Raw genomic sequence first — 17,733 nt, forward strand, 5'->3', positions numbered from 1 at the left:
TGTGTCTCTAATACTAATGACTCTAATGAAGGTTGTACTGGTTTTTAAAGATGTTTTTTTTTTTTCTTATGGTTCTAGTGACAGATTAATATGTTTGCTATTTTATTAACAGGAGAAACGCATTGGAGAACTTGGTCCAATCAGGTTAGAAGAATTGGAACCGGAAAATTAAGTGTCACATTGAAGGGGAAAGTGTTCAAATCGGTAGTTAAACCCGCATTGTCATAAGATACGGAGACGTAGCCAATAGGGAAAGCAGATAGAACAAGTTGGAGATTACAGAGACGAGTATTGAGGCGGATGCTTGGGGTGACAAGGAGGAATTAAGTGAGAAATAGTTTTATAAGAGGAACAAAGTAACGGAGGTGACAGTACAAGACAGGAGAATAGTCCGGTCACATCAGAGGGCCAGAAGAAGGCACGGATATAGAGATAGAAGGCAGAGGATTGACGTGACAGACCAAAAGGTGGAAGGATCGCATTGGAGAGGATCTGAGGGAGAGAATTGAATGGGGAGGAGGTTGGGGAGAGCCTTGTGGAGAAGACTAGTGAGGAACAGCGACCTCGTAGGAACATTGGAGCAGAAGGAAAATGTTACCCTTTCCAGCTCGGTGAGGGGGGAGGGGAAACGAGGGGAGAGAAGAGGGGAACAGCACACTCCCCCGTCCATTCCCATCTCCTCATCTCCAAAAATGATTCCCTCTCATCTCCCCATTTCCTGTTACCCATCTTCCCATCCTCCTCGCCCCTCGCTTCCTCCACCACCTTCCCATCTCCAAAAACATCCTCCCATTCTCATTACAATCTCCCCATCATTTCCTTTCTCCCCTTCCCAATTCCTCATTACTCCTCAACTATGCACAGACACCTACCCATCTCCCCATCTCCCCCATTCCTTCTTACACAACCTTCACCCCTTCCCCTTACCTACCTGCACATCTGCCCATCTCCAAACTCACTATTCCTCTTAATTATCTACCCATTTCCCCATCTGCCCCCAAACCTCCATTCCCCAACCATCTATCCACTTGCCTATCTCCCCATCTCCACCCCTTCTCCTCGTTTTGACCCCAGGAGGAATTTAAGAGGTATCAAAACAGACGATTTGGGAACCCTGGTTAAAATGTGATCTCCGCTCTTCATATCTTCCCCTCCTGACGTGACTTTTAAGCATCACCATTAATAAACACGTGACAAATCTTTCCTGACTCCATTGATGCTGGTCGCTGTCTACCATGCACCAAAAATGTGAACCTGCAGGATGATAATTACCATGAAACAGAGGAGGAGGAGGAGGAGGAGGAGGAGGAGGAGGAGAAGGAGAAGGAGAAGGAGAAGGAGGAGGAGGAGGAGGAGGAGGAGGAGAAGGAGAAGGAGAAGGAGAAGGAGAAGGAGAAGGAGAAGGAGAAGGAGGAGGAGGAGGAGATAGGATGATATCGTATTTTGCATTAATTCAAAATCGTAAATACAAGAACTTTCTGACTAATGTATAAAGTTTCTTGTATTTAAACACTCCACACATACACACACACACACACACACACACACACACACACACACACACACACACACACGTCCGATGGGCCTAACGAAATCCAAAAAAATCTAAATTAGGCTTATAAATTCTGCAGGAAACACTTCAGGGTAATATATATATATATATATATATATATATATATATATATATATATATATATATATATATATATATATATATATATATATATATAGAAGAAGAAGAAATAAAAAAAGAAAAAGAAGAATGAACAACTGACTGGAGGAGAAGGAAGAAAACGAGAAAGAGAAAAATAATCAAAGAGACAAGAAAATAAACAAACCTAACAAATAAATAAAGGGGTCCACAGGTGACACAATTCTCACCTGTGTCTTCAAAACTCATTAATGGAAGCGCGGGGTAAAGGTAGCAGTGTTATTACCAACAGTACACCACATTAAACAAAGCAAATCAACAAAATTATCACGAGGAAGTGTGTGTGTGTGTGTGTGTGTGTGTGTGTGTGTGTGTGTGTGTGTGTGTGTGTGTGTTACATTAATGGTGATGCGTGTTTGATGGGATAAAAGGAAAATAAAAGTGAATGATGATGAGGATCAGAGAGAGAGAGAGAGAGAGAGAGAGAGAGAGAGAGAGAGAGAGAGAGAGAGAGAGAGAGAGAGAGAGAGAGAAAACATCCCCTCAATCACGGAAACGAAGGAGAGAAATGAGAAAGAAAAAAAAAAAACAATAGATAATGAAGGAAAATAACAGCATAATGAAAGAGAAAAATAAAGAAAGGAGAGAAGCTTTGGGTAGAGACTTCATGGGTGGAACAAACAAACAACCCACGCCACTAAATAATGTTTTCTCCAGCGCGTTGTCCGTAACATATGCGCCTGTTGTGCCCGGGACGACTCCTCTGGCTTTGGAAGTACCGCACATTTAAAACGAATATTCACAGTCTATAAAGTTTACGAGGGAATAACCGTAGCGGCGCCGCGAAGGTAAAGAACAGGGAACACTTGCAGTAGACGCCCAGCCATTGACATCACGGGTGCGGGTATTGTGGGAGGCAAGGGAAGGGAAGGAAGCAAGGAATTTATGAATGGACTGGTGTGTGGGTAGATCTAGCCTTTATAGAGGACAGAATACCGCCTTGCTGGACGCCTAATATTATCATTGATTATCTTGTTTTTTTTTCCCTTTGTGTGTAAGAGGGCCACTGGTCAAAGGTATCAAAAGACTGGTGAAAGAAAAGGCCTGTTCAAAGTGCCAGTCCATAAAGAAAGGGCAGAAAGGATCATGGAAAAAAGGGAAAAAGGAAGAAGAAAAGAAAAGAAAAAAGGTTTAGGTGACGTTTTGTTTGACTTACTCCTTAATTGACTGACTGGTTATTTTTTTTATTTATTTATTTATTTATTTTTTTTTTTACGTGCGAAGGTGTACAGTAAAATAAAAAGTTCTCTATTTTGTTGCAGCATAAACATCAATGAAGGAGGCAACCAAGTAAATTATCAATCAATCAAGCAAGCAAGCAAATCAATCCATATATTAATAAGCACAAAAAAAATCGCCTAGAATATATAAGAGTCTAGTTCTGGAGGTGACAAATTAACTGACTGACTGACTGATTATTGAACTGACCAACTAATAAACTGATGCACTGATTGCTTAACTGACTGACTGACTGACTGACTGACTGACTGACTGGCTGAATGACAGACTGGTTCCTTGACTGGTATTTTGGCGTTGACGTAATAAATCAAAGGCTACCACCAAGTAGAATATATAAAGGAACACAAAGGAAGACCCAGGAGTAAAGAGTAACCAGGGCAAAGGGTTGGGATTGCTTGTGAGCGAGAGAAAATTAGCGGTGAGAAATGAAGGGAAAAGACACAAGGAAAAATGAAAAAAAATGGAAAAAAAAGAAGAGACTGTTCTTAATAGGGAAACATGTTTTAATCGCTAAGGAAATAAAGTTTGTTATTGATAGGGAAAAATATCAAGTCGTTAATTAGAGAAAAGACAAGGAAAATGAGAAGAAAAGAACGAAAAGACTGTTCTTAATGGGGAAACATGTTTTAATCGCTAAGGAAATAAAGTTTGTTATTGATAGGGAAAAATATCAAGTCGTTAATTAGAGAAAAGACAAGGAAAATGAGAAGAAAAAGAACGAAAAGACTGTTCTTAATGGGGAAACATGTTTTAATCGCTAAGGAAATAAAGTTTGTTATTGATAGGGAAAAATATCAAGTCGTTAATTAGAGAAAATACACAAGGAAAAATTATAAAAAGAAAAAAAAAAAAGGAAAAAACAATTCTTAATTGAGAAATGTTTTAATCGCTAAGAAAATAAAGTTTGTTATTGATAGGGAAAAATACCAAGTTGTTAATTAGGAGTTATTAATAAGGGAAAATTACTCAATAAGGAGATGACTTTACTAATGACTGGTAATTTGTGAAAAGTTATAATTCTAGAAGATGGATCGTAGTTCTTAATGGTAAAAAAAAAAAAAAAAAAATGTTAATAAATTTATGAATACGAAGTTAAAAAATAAATCCAGCTTCTTTAAACACAAACAAACACAAACGAAGGGCAAACAAAAGTCAAACTCCCTCCCTCTCTCTCTCCCTCTCTCTCTCTCTCTCTCTCTCTCTCTCTCTCTTATCGGGCTTGCCAGGTAAGCCACTATTGTTCACCCAGGTAGACAGGGGGTCAGAGTAATGGCACCTGTCCCCCTTAGAATAAATGGAGAATTCAAGGGGGCGCCTCTCCCTCTCCTCCTCTTCCTCTTCCTGAGACACGTTGACTTTCTCCGGTTGGTTAAAAGTAAATTCATGTTTTTTATTGTAAGTTTTCTAGATTGAGTTTATTATGTTGCATGTATTCGTTGTGTGTGTGTGTGTGTGTGTGTGTGTGTGTGTGTGTGTGTGTGTGTGTGTGTTCATGTCACTGCTCTCTCTGGCAAAGGTTCCTCAATTGGTGGCTTTTTCCAAGGCAAGCAGATGATATTTTTCCTTGTATCTACACAATCTGTTTCCTTCCTCCCTCCCTTTCTCTTTCCTCATACATAATATATTTCTATCCCCTTCCAGCAGCTCTTGTCTATCCATCTCTTTCCCTCCAGTTCTCTTATTCCCCTTCCTTCCTTCCTTCCTTCCTTCATACATTATATAACACCCCTCCTTCCTATATTCCCCTCCCATCCCTTCACTTCCCTTCAAGCAAATTTATTCCCCTCTCGAAGCTTCTTTTCTTCATTCCTTCCTTTCCCTCCTCCATACAGCCTTCCCTTCTCTTCGTTCCCTTCACATCAAGAGCCTTTCATCCCTTTTATTCCGTCCAGGCTTCACTCACATGCCGCGTCAAGAAAATATCTGATTAAGTCTGTAAATCTGAAGTGTAGTTTGCATCGTATTCCGCTGACACGTGTAGTTCCTCCATCCAGTATCAATGAAGCGAATGAAACAAGGTGTGACTGGCATTCATCTCAAGGCACAACTGACGCGGCGCCCACTTCATCCCGCGTCCCTAGTGACTAAGGCTGACACATCTTGGCCACATGACCCCTGTAAATTTACCAGTGACTCCGGTACCAGATGACCATTCAGTACCAGTGATCCTTGTGCCAAATATTCTACAGGAGTACCAGTAATGTCACCCCCTACAGCCCTAGTAGCTCATGACCCAAGTAGACTCACAAGCACCCCGTTACTGTGTGGCATGTTACTTGTATGTGTCTCATGTTCCCTCAGCCGTCATCACTTTGGTTTGATAACACTGTCCCTTGCCACTGTTATGAGGAGACGATCAGCAGGACACAGGAATTGCGACGGAGTGCAAATGGCAGACACTGGAGACAAGCGTGGCCCGTCCCTCGCCTTGTGACCGTGCTTGTACCAATAACTCTAGTGATCTAGGTGGAAGCCGCCAGGAATGTGAGAAGAGAAAACCGACAGGTAACCGTCAGCAGTTGCAAGTCCTTTAATCTCTTAACTCGCCAGAGATAGAGAAGAGAAAACCGACAGGTAACCGTCAGCAGTTGCAAGTCCTTTAATCTCTTAACTCTTTTTGTTCACCAGCTAAGGTTGTATTTATAGCCACTTGTTAGACTGGTTAAACTCTCTCTACTTTATTTAACAAAAACATGAACATGTACACAAGAAATACTGAACATAAAAAATGATTTACATAAAGATATGAACAAAGAGAGTGAATGTGTGTGTGTATGTCTGTGTGAAGAAAGGAGTAATATGATGTATAGAAAAGACGTGTAACGTATGTGTCGAAAAGCGTGCACAGAATGTGTATGTATAAAAAATGAGGAAGAAGAGATGAAAGACGAAAAATCTGTGCGGTAGAAAGAGAACGGGAGGCTGAAAACATATAAGAGAAAACGGAGTGCTTGGAGCGGTGACTTGTGTTTACATTACTGGTTCTGAGAAGCGCGTAAGTTTTAGTGTACCCTGAATATGAGAGAAAATGGGATGTTTCTATGGCTGACTAGATTATTTGCTACATAACTGCCAGCAATGAATGACATATGTGCCAAAGCTCCCGGCACCACACACAGCCAGCCCATCACACGCCTTCAGAATGTCCCTCCCTCCCGGTGTCAGCTCCATGAAATCTTGTTTTGTAACTCCCCTCAAGCCTCCCCTTCCCTTCAGTCTCCCCAGGATCACCACACCAGCTGTTCCCTTGCCGTGTTTCTCAGAGTCGCTCATCGCTCCCAGAAAAAGAGCTTAATTATGACGCTACTATGTAAAGCCACGAAACTGAAATCTGTGAAGAAAGATGGAGAAATGTTTCAGCATTAGTCAAATCCCTGCACACACCACGCCCCGTGTGTGCACACACCGCACCGCTTAAAGGTAACATGGGGAGGAGGAAAAAAGGAGAAAATAGACGTGGAATAATACTTAAAAGAGGATAGAGGACAATAAAGAGGACAAGGCGAATAAAAGAAAGAAATATTGCGAATTACGTGCGAAGGGAAGCATGAGAGAGAGAGAAAGATAAACAGATGAAAGAGTAAAAATTTACCCACACTACCATATTTGATTCATATTTTGTCTTGACCTAATTGCTCATGGAATTTAATTAACTAATGTTTTGGGCATTGCTGAACATTGTTTTGAGTAATATGAACAAATTCCTCTGTATGACTTTCAGTTACATATTGGGAGAAAAAAAAAAAGTTTCTTTCTGGTCAGCCTTTGGGACACAAACTGCTGTAATAAATTTTATTTCTTGAACATTGGTTTTACTTTGTTGAGGAAGGAGGGTTAGGTTAGGTTAGGTTAGTTAGGTTAGGTGATTGTTAGCAGTGCTTAAAACCCCTGCAGTTGTATAAAAAGAAGTTTGCTCTTGTGTACATGTATTTAATTATTGGTGCTGTTACAAAATTTACCCATATAGTCAATAAACATAACCAAGAACCAACTAAGCAATGGATTATAAATAGGAGTATGTACAGTACCTCTGGCAGTCAGGTCTGAGACAATGACCACTGCAGTGCTAGATAACATTATTGTGCTCTAATGCATTCATGATTTACACCAAGTTGATTTGGCTTTACATGTGAACTTCTAAGTGGGTGATAATTGCAACATTCATATCCATGCAGGTGGGGGCCTCCAGATGAGACAACACACACTGCTGTGGAGTTGGTCATGCTGTGGATGTTGTCTCACACAACATTTGCAGGACTGCCATACCCTGAAAGTGATGGCACCACACTGCATAAGTAAACTAACAAAGGTCAAATTACATTTTGTAAATTAATGCTGTTTTTAAGTGCAGTACTGTAATGTAACAATAATTGTGCTACAGCATCATCTTCCATGGGGCTGGCAGCATCATGTCCAACACTCATCTTCATGAATGTTCATCTGCACATTTGCTCATCAACTCAGCAAAACCATGTGATAAACACAGACATGACTAGGTTGACTGCTAATTAAAAGAAAAATTTGTCAATAAAAACATCACTCAAAGAATACCAGCTTATTCTCTACCTGCAGTAATGACAGCTTTTTTTTTTTTTTTTCTCCAGAAGTGTCAGGGCCTCTAGGACCACAGCCTTCCACCAGCAGTGGTGTTGGAGCCATCCAACCCTCTTCTGCTGGTGTCGCTGGGTCCACAGGGGCCTCTGGATTTGACAATGCTGTATCATCTGCACTGGATGAGAAGATCTTTGTTCAAATTATGCTCATTATAGATGACTACATGCAATGGTGAATAACATGTTAACATGTATTCAGTTGTGTCCTCCAGTACAATGAACACTGATTATACAACTCCTGCCACTAAGTCTGTTGTTCTTGCTACTCTGACCTAATTTTTTATTTTATTTTTTTATTATATTTATTTATTTTTTTTTTGAGGAATACATCTCTGAGGCATATAAAGTGTTGATTCCATAAGTGCATCACACCACCAGCCTGGGTACAGTATAGCAGAAAGGTCCAAGGAGCAAATGAGGTAAAAGGACACAGCAAGATAGCATGACATGTAACTTGAAATACCACTTACTTTGTAACTTGAGGTGTAGTCATGTTTGCTTCTAAACTGTATTTCAGATGGCCACTCTGACTTGGAAGTTTTCTCTCAAGCACAGGAAACCCAACAGCAGATTAGTCTGAGTATGGACGAGCTGGTGATGGTGCAGCTGGCTGTACAAAACATGTCCCAGGCACTTTGCCAATCTGTTGAAGTGCAGAGGAACATTGTGCATTCATTGCAGCAGCTGGTAACACTTACTGAGCACTTCATTAATGCCAACACCACCCACCAATAATTTATAGCATTTTAATGTTTACCTTTCATAAGTTTACCTTTATTAAGTTAAGTTATAAGACTAAGTTATCAAATTAAGTTATATTAAGCAATATTTCTTTTCTGTAGAATTAAGTTGTAGCAATTCTATCATTAACCTCGAGCAGCATGTTAATGTTAGTGCAATATAATACCAAACTTCACTGTGATACCTACAATGCTTCTGTGTTACTTAAAATACAAAAGTAAGATTAGTGTTTTGTGGTGACCTGCTGGTGGACATTTCTGTAAATAAGTTTATTTACTTTTTTTTTTTTTCAGGATGTGAACTATACTCATATATGTTATATTTTTCTTTTTCTTGCAAAGACTTTGGTAATTGGTAATTTTATTTTATTTTTAAATAAATCTACAGCACTTTTTTAATCTATTTGTGTTATTCATACCTAATACTAGCAAGCCACTTAAGTATTTGATGAATTTAAATGTTGCACTGATCTCTTTCATTTAGTATGCAGTGATACATGGAAAACCATTATTTCACTCATTACATGATTACTGACCTCACTTCCTTACTTCAGTGCTGGAAGAAGTTTTGTATGATTTCTTGCTACACAATTCTGCCTGAAGCACACTGACCCCTCTACAGCACAGCAGGGTTGGTATCAGCATGGGGCACTGCTTCATCCTCAAGAGGTGGTAGCTGTAAGCAGACTTTTGTGAGGGTCTGAGAGGTCTAGGGACTGGAACCTAACTGTTCCATTTGTTTAAAGTTATATTGTAGAGGAACAGTCATGTAGTTTGACATTTAGCATTCTGATGATCTAAAACTAGCCCAAACCATAATGACTTTCAGACATCTTTGTAGGAAAAAAAAAAAAAGAATGTTTATTTTTTGTTAAATGATGGTACACTTCTGACAAATTTCATTACCCCAACAACAAGTGTAAGAACATTCATGACTGTACTCGGTTAAATCTAATGTCCATGATACAGATATATCCTGTCAACTACCAGAAAAATAGTGACAAGTACGTATGTCATCAGGAACTTGATGCAGCAGTTGTGTAGGAGCAGGCAAGTATTAATTATTTTGACACACTTGATGGGTCTGTACTGCAAGCCACCTCCACAAGAGTGCAGGCACCTGTGAAAAGTGAGATTTCATACTACAAGAGGATTCATTACTTATAAAAGAGTATATCAAGTGTTCATTTATAACTAATGTCAAGGCTTATCACACTATGTTTTCTTATGCAATACCAGTAACCATGAGCAGTCACATGAAAATCAATAAAATACATGGTTGGGTAAACATGTGATGCAATAATGCTATATACCTGGCAATCTGGAGCAGTAGCTGAGGATCACTTCACTTGCATCACAAACAAGTTGGATGTTCAGAGGGAGTGATACCTTTTCCAGTTCAAGTAGAGGGCCTCATCCACACTTTGCTCCTTCATGGTAATGTGGCTGCCTGTGCACACAAAAGAAACTATTACATGATCATGTTACACAGTAGCTACATATATAGGAGGAGGCAGTAGACACCTGCCGAAACGATAATTACTCCCAGTGAGGTCTAAAGCACTGTTCAGGGGGTGCTGTGAACTTATCATTAAACCCAGCTGTGACCTCACTGAACGTTTCCCTTTGTGTCTCACAACACAAGGGGGTAGTCACAGCCTGCCCTCTAAAGACAACTCTCTTCCTCCACACAAAACTACAAGCACCTAATAACACACACACCCTTCACTCAAAAAATTTTAAAATCATGGCGACTCCTACACCAGCCTCGGAGTCCCCATCTGGGGAGGGGACCATAAATGTCCCCAGGTCGGACTGCCTTTCCGTCGACGACCCTAAGTGTCTTGACACCCCCCTCAACTTTTTCTTCATTAACTTCTGCAACATTCGCGGTCTAAGATCTAATTTTCAATCTGTAGAACACCACCTCTCCTCCTCTAAACCTCATCTTCTTTTCCTCACTGAAACTCAGGTGTCTGAGGCAACTGACAGTAGCCCCTTTTCTGTTCCCTCCTACTTTCTCTATCCTCATTTTCGATCCAAAGCTGGATGCTGCGTTTATGTGCGCAATGACTTAACCTGCTCTCGTGCCCACGCTCTTGAATCTTCCGAGTTTTCCACCATCTGGCTACGACTACAGAGTCATTCTCATACTAAATTTATCTGTGCTGTATACCTCTCTCCTAACTCCTCTGACTATAAGAAATTCTTTGACTACTTAACTTCCAAAGTGGAGCACATTCTGACCCTCTTCCCTTTTGCAGAGATCTCCATTCTTGGAGACTTCAATGTTCACCACCAGCTTTGGCTTTCCTCTCCCTTCACTGACCATCCTGGTGAACTAGCCTACAACTTTGCTATCCTCCATGACCTAGAGCAATTGGTGCAACACCCTACTCGTATTCCTGACCGTCTTGGAGATACGCCCAACATTCTTGACCTTTTCCTGACCTCTAATCCTTCTGCTTATGCTGTCACCCTTTCTTCTCCGTTGGGCTCCTCCGATCACAATCTCATATCTTTATTTTGTCCTATCACTCCAATCCCTCCTCAGGATCCCCCTAAGCGAAGGTGCCTCTGGTGTTTTGCCTCTGCTAGTTGGGGGGACCTGAGGCGGTATTTTGCTGATTTTCCTTGGAATGACTACTGCTTCCGTGTCAGAGACCCGTCTTTGTGTGCTGAGCGCATAACAGAGGTGATAGTGTCTGGCATGGAGGCGTACATTCCTCACTCTTTTTCTCGTCCTAAACCTTCTAAACCTTGGTTTAACACAGCTTGTTCTCGTGCTATACATGATAGAGAAGTGGCCCACAAAAGGTACTTAAGCCTTCCTTCACCAGAATCTCATGCACTTTATATTTCTGCCCGGAACCATGCCAAGTCTGTTCTCCAACTAGCCAAAAACTCCTTCATTAACAGAAAATGTCAAAACCTTTCAAGATCTAACTCCCCTCGTGATTTCTGGCATCTAGCCAAAAATATCTCCAATAACTTTGCTTCTTCTTCTTTCCCTCCTCTACTTCAACCAGATGGCACCACTGCTATCACATCTATTTCTAAAGCTGAACTCTTTGCTCAAACCTTTGCTAAAAACTCTACCTTGGACGATTCTGGGCTTGTTCCTCCCTCTCCTCCACCCTCTGACTACTTCATGCCTCGTATTAAAATTCTTCGTAATGATGTTTTCCATGCCCTCGCTGGCCAAAACCCTCAGAAGGCTTATGGACCTGATGGGGTCCCTCCTATTGTTCTCCGAAACTGTGCCTCCGTGCTTGCACCTTGCCTAGTCAAACTCTTTTAGCTCTGTCTGTCAACATCTACCTTTCCTTCTTGCTGGAAGTTTGCCTACATTCAACCTGTTCCTAAAAAGGGTGACCGCTCTAATCCCTCAAACTACCGTCCTATTGCTTTAATTTCCTGCTTATCTAAAGTTTTTGAATCTATCCTCAACAGGAAGATTCTTAAACATCTATCACTTCACAACCTTCTATCTGATCGCCAGTATGGGTTCCGTCAAGGCCGCTCTACTGGTGATCTTCTGGCTTTCCTTACTGAGTCTTGGTCATCCTCTTTTAGAGACTTTGGTGAAACTTTTGCTGTTGCCTTGGACATATCAAAAGCCTTTGATAGAGTCTGGCACAAAGCTTTGATTTCCAAACTACCCTCCTACGGTTTCTATCCTTCTCTCTGTAACTTCATCTCAAGTTTCCTTTCTGACCGTTCTATTGGTGCTGTGGTAGACGGTCACTGTTCTTCTCCTAAATCTATTAACAGTGGTGTTCCTCAGGGTTCTGTCCTGTCACCCACTCTCTTCTTATTATTCATTAATGATCTTCTAAACCAAACTTCTTGTCCTATCCACTCCTATGCTGATGATACCACCCTGCACTTTTCCACGTCTTTTCATAGACGTCCAACCCTTCAGGAGGTAAACATATCACGCAGGGAAGCCACAGAACGCCTGACTTCTGATCTTTCTAAAATTTCTGATTGGGACAGAGCAAACTTGGTATTGTTCAATGCCTCAAAAACTCAATTCCTCCATCTATCAACTCGACACAATCTTCCAGACAACTATCCCCTCTTCTTCAATGACACTCAACTGTCCCCCTCTTCTACACTGAACATCCTCGGTCTGTCCTTTACTTATAATCTGAACTGGAAACTTCACATCTCATCTCTAGCTAAAACAGCTTCTATGAAGTTAGGTGTTCTGAGACGTCTCCGCCAGTTTTTCTCACCCCCCCAGCTGCTAACTCTGTACAAGGGCCTTATCCGTCCATGTATGGAGTATGCTTCACATGTCTGGGGGGGTTCCACTCATACTGCTGTTCTAGACAGGGTGGAATCAAAAGCTTTTCGTCTCATCAACTCCTCTCCTCTAACTGACTGTCTTCAGCCTCTCTCTCACCGCCGCAATGTTGCATCTCTAGCTGTCTTCTACCGCTATTTTCATGCTAACTGCTCTTCTGATCTTGCTAACTGCATGCCTCCCCTCCTTCCGCGGCCTCGCTGCACAAGACTTTCTTCTTTCTCTCACTCCTATTCTGTCCACCTCTCTAACGCAAGAGTTAACCAGTATTCTCAATCATTCATCCCTTTCTCTGGTAAACTCTGGAACTCCTTGCCTGCTTCTGTATTTCCACCTTCCTATGACTTGAATTCCTTCAAGAGGGAGGTTTCGAGACACTTGTCCACCAATTTTTGACCACTGCTTTGACCCTTTTAGGGACTGGCATTTCAGTGGGCATTTTTTTTTATTAGATTTTTGTTGCCCTTGGCCAGTGTCCTTCCTACATAAAAAAAAAAAAAAAAATAAATAAATAAATATATATATATATATATATATATATATATATATATATATATATATATATATATATATATATATATATATATATATATATATACATAAAATATGAAAACTTTTTAATGCTTAACAGGAACTTGAGGCTGTGAGATACCTTTCACTCAAAGGAAACACCGATGAAGTGATAGATTATAACAACAGCACTAAATTTAAAATAAAATACATTATTGTTAATCTTACCATCAATGGCCCCAATAACCGTTAGGAAATTTTTAATCCTGAAGAACTGGTGTGCAGTTCTCCTTTGATCAAGGTGTGTTGGAGGCATCTTGATTTCCTGCACTGACTTATCACTCAACACGGTGCACACACACACTTGAAGACCCTGCTGACACTTGCTTGCATAGGTCCTGAAAGCAGATTATAAGCCATTAGTTTTCATTTTATTTATTTATTTATTTTAAATAAGATATATGTTTCTGCTGTAAGAGAGAGAGAGAGAGAAAAAAAAAAAAAAAAAAAACAGCAGCAATGTAATGTGATCCTTGTAGCTGTAGTACAGTGTTGTTTCCATGAGTGCAGCCGTATTCACGCACACATTACATGTCAACTTTTTTTGCCAGCAGTATAATAAATCAAGTTATCCTCAAGACAGTGTTAGAAACATGTCAGAAATAAACCTACAAGTCTAGAAATATTTGTACACATGAATAATAATGTGGTGTGTGAGGAAGGGACAGCCCCAGGGGTACTTGACAGAAGGTTTGGTAAGGTTGGCATCATCCCTCATCCCTCCTTATCAATTGTGCACTCACATATTTTGACACTATTAACTAATCTTGGCATGTTCCTAACACTGGATTACAACTTTATAAACTGTGGCATGCAGCAGGTTGACTTTTATGCCTTTTATCCTTGAAAGTCAGCCACACTTAAGTATTATTCACCACACTGAACATCAGTTTATTCACCTACAAAAGTTATTTATGGGATATTATGCAATTTGTTTACACAAAAAGTAGTGGTAATTGTTTGGAGTCCTCTCTTGTCCTTATTACACGTCTATCCTCTTCCATTCTTTCACATATACAGTACCTCTTGATAAACCTGAAACATATATGTACCCCCATCCTTCAGGGGTTCCACAGGTTATGCTAACTTATAGTAGTGTCCTTAAGGGTGGGTCTAGCCCCTGTGGTTATGTTGGATTAGGTAATGTTTCTTATAAAAGTGTACGGTGACTAACCTAATCTCTGGGGGGCCTTCGCCCATCCCTTGGACTCCCTGAAGGGCAGGGGCACTTCTTCCTCGCCTTAAAGTTACGTTTTATGTGTATCTAAAGGTATATGCGAAGAATGTAAGAGAATAGACCATTAATAAGGTCAGGGAAAGGGCTCCCTGATAACTTCCACAACAGCCAGCCCCTGTACTGAAGCATGCAACACCAGTATCATCTTACCAGCAGTGTCTCCAATGACGTTTTGGAAGGGCCCACTGGCAAACAGTCTCTGGGCCAGCAGAACCTGGGTGTGAGTTGGTAATGCCTGGCTATGCCTTGTCCTTCTCTCCAGCTGAGGCTGCATCTCCTCAAACAAGAGGTTTAGTAGGTCTGCCGCGGGAAGCGATATTTGATCATGAGCTCATTATCACTCAATGCCAAGGGGTCGTGGCGATCCTGAAAGCGCCTTTCTTGCCTCAAGGCACGAACGTGGTAGTATGTTAAGAAAATATCCAATATATGCACAAGAAACGACGAAAACAATACGTAATCACAGTACACACTTGTTAGTGGGTGGGGGAATGGGGAGTGCGCACGTGTGGGACAAATCAGCCTCTTCATTTGTTTTCAGTGTTCCATGCAAGATTTCACTTTATGCATCACAAAACCATGCTTCCTTGCTGGTAAAGCTTGTAAACAATTAAAAAAAGGTTATTTTGTGCACATAAATATTTATATAAGAGTTTTCAGGCGAGGTGGAGTTAACCTACATCACCTCAGGAGGTTGTAACTTTACAACCTTGCTACTATGGCAACACCAACCTCTTATGCGTTCGTGGATACCATATGGCGGTCCGAGGTTGATAATGGGCGCTGATCGCAGTTTGTTAAAAGTAGCAACCGTTTCGTGGATCTGGCCCCTGGATGCTTAAGAGAGAGAGAGAGAGAGAGAGAGAGAGAGAGAGAGAGAGAGGGAGAAGGTGATGGGGAGAGTAAGAGGGGAAGGTGAGAATGTCAGTCAGGTGATGTTTAGGTAAATGGAAGGTGATAGGGAAAGATTACGGTGTTTGTGAAAAGAAAGATAAGAAAAAGTGAGAGAGAGAGAGAGAGAGAGAGAGAGAGAGAGAGAGAGAGAGAGAGAGAGAGAGAGAGAGAGAGAGAGAGAGAGAGAGATGACAGGTTATGTCAAGGAAATATGGAAGAGAAATGACGAAGAGTGAAGGAAATTTGAGCGACACAGCAAATGTACGAGGGAAAATATAAAAGAAGAAATGAGGAAGAGAAAAAAATGAAGAACTATAAAAAAAAAAAAACAGACGAGAAATAAGTGAGAAAGGAAAGAAGTGAGGGAAAGATGTAATATTAAGGCGAACACACACACACACACACACACACACACACACACACACACACACACACACACACACACATCAGACAAACCAACAAGAATTGAATGAACCGTCACCATCACCATCATCATCATCAGCACATTATCACAGCACAGCCATCACAGTCGCATCACCTTCAAATCACCACCTCCCCCTTTCTCCTCCTCCCTCTCCCTCCCCTCTGCTCTCCCCACCTTCAATTTTCGAGAGAGAGAGAGAGAGAGAGAGAGAGAGAGAGAGAGAGAGAGAGAGAGAGAGAGAGAGAGAGAGAGATCGTATCAGTATGTTTCCCCCAACCCCCCGACAAAATTACCCAGGTGAAGAAAAAATGGGAAACAAAAACAAGGGTCAGCTGGAGGAAAAGGGAGGAAAAGGGAGGAAAGGTAAGGGGAATAGGAGAAGGGAAGAAGGGAGTAGGAATGGTGAAAGAGGGAGGGGGTGACAGGAAAGGGCTCACATATTAGTTTCCTGCTGTCATGGTGATTCTCTCTCTCTCTCTCTCTCTCTCTCTCTCTCTCTCTCTCTCTCTCCTTGCAAACTTAATGGACTGTCATAGCATCATTAGCACTCAAAGGATTAACAGGTAAAATATATAAATTCTATCTTTCTTTTCTTCTCTCTCTCTATTAACCCAAACATTTTTTTTTTTGCAATAGTATCCAGAATTACCAAAGAATACCCATACCAATAAAATATATAAACTTTGTAATGAATCAACCTTTCCCCTTGAGTAATTACAAACGTGACAAAAGCCAAGCACACACCAAACAACACAAGATAAAGAGTTGTGATTGGTCTTCCCTCTGAGTGTTACCACCTCCAGGCAAGACGAGACCAGACCCAGGCCCCCAGGAAGCAACACAAGGCAGGCTATACACACCACTGAATCACGCAGCTACGGACGTACTGCACCAGCTAATCAGCGCTCACTTTACAAACACTCCTTGCATCGTATCCTCCCTCCTCCATTTCTAATTCGACTCTTTACTTTCCTCCATTCCTCTAACCTGTTTCCTCCCTCTCTCTCCCTCCCTTCACCCTTCAGTTTCCTTTCTTTCCCTCTCCATGTCTTTTTTTTTCTCTCTCTCTCTCTTCCTTCTTCCTAACTTTTCCTCCTCTTTCCAGTTTCCTTTCCACTCCATCTTTCCCTCTCTTCTCTCCTCTCTTTTCTCCTCACCTACCTCTCCTCTGAATACACGAAAGAAGTGAGAATGAAAAGAGAAGAAAAGAGAAGAGCGGAAGGGGAGAGAAGTATTGGACTAGTAGTAGTAGTAGTAGTAGTAGTAGTAGTAGTAGTAGGAGGAGGAGGAGGAGGAGGAGGAGGAGGAGGAAATGAAGGAAAGAGGGAAAGAAAGAGAGCAGAGAGGGAGAAAAGGGAGAAAAATGAAAGAAGGAGGAGGAGGAGGAAGAGGAGGAGGAGGAGGAGGAGGAGGAGGAGGAGGAGGAGGAGGAGGAAGTAGGAAAAGGAAGGTGGAGGAAAAGGAAAGCAGAGAGAGAAGAGAAGAAGAAAGAAATACGTAGGAGAGAGAGAGAGAAGTGTAGAACAGAGATGGGAGGAGGAGGAAGAGGAGAAACAGGAGAAGGAGGAGGAGGATGGGGGAACAGGTCGCCTTGCTTCACTTACCTGCTTAACTAATGAGATGCAAATTTGCGAGCAGTGATAACTAAGGTTGACACAGGAGACAAAACCCTTCCACACCTGCAACAATTAGGCCTCCTCTCCCTAACACTCGGAGAGCCTACTGCAATTCCGCTGGAGAAGGAGAGGTTGGCTGAATCTCTCTCACTTTCAATCTTCTTCTCTCCCTCCCCCCTCTCTCTCTCTCTCTCTCTCTCTCTCTCTCTCTCTCTCTCTCTCTCTCTCTCTCTCTCTCTCTCTCTCTCTATTTATTTATGTTTATATATTCACTTATTTATTTCTATTTCCATCTCCTATAAGGTACAGTGGCGGACAGAACTCTCATTTTTATTACATTTCTCGTGTTCCCTCAAGCTTACGTCCACGAATTCTCA

The 17,733-nt window shown here is 41.4% G+C and overlaps 1 protein-coding gene across 12 annotated transcripts in view; it reads right to left on the reverse strand.

The window, feature by feature from the left end:
• Nucleotides 1-6,859: 6,859 nt before the first annotated feature.
• The window catches only part of LOC135098221 (bestrophin-1-like), a 38,010-nt gene continuing 27,136 nt past the window's right edge, over nucleotides 6,860-17,733 (reverse strand). For 2 of the 12 annotated variants that reach the window (XR_010266684.1, XR_010266689.1), the window contains 8 exons: nucleotides 14,573-14,722; nucleotides 13,354-13,523; nucleotides 9,617-9,753; nucleotides 9,312-9,423; nucleotides 8,840-8,979; nucleotides 8,034-8,206; nucleotides 7,517-7,679; nucleotides 6,860-7,217 (listed from right to left, as the gene is read on the reverse strand). The gene's annotated coding sequence lies outside the window, so the exon portion shown is untranslated. The other 10 variants (XR_010266681.1, XR_010266687.1, XR_010266691.1 and 7 more) reach the window with 9 other exon arrangements.

The sequence above is a fragment of the Scylla paramamosain genome, unplaced genomic scaffold, assembly GCF_035594125.1.
Source record: "Scylla paramamosain isolate STU-SP2022 unplaced genomic scaffold, ASM3559412v1 Contig51, whole genome shotgun sequence".
Lineage (NCBI taxonomy): Eukaryota > Metazoa > Arthropoda > Malacostraca > Decapoda > Portunidae > Scylla > Scylla paramamosain.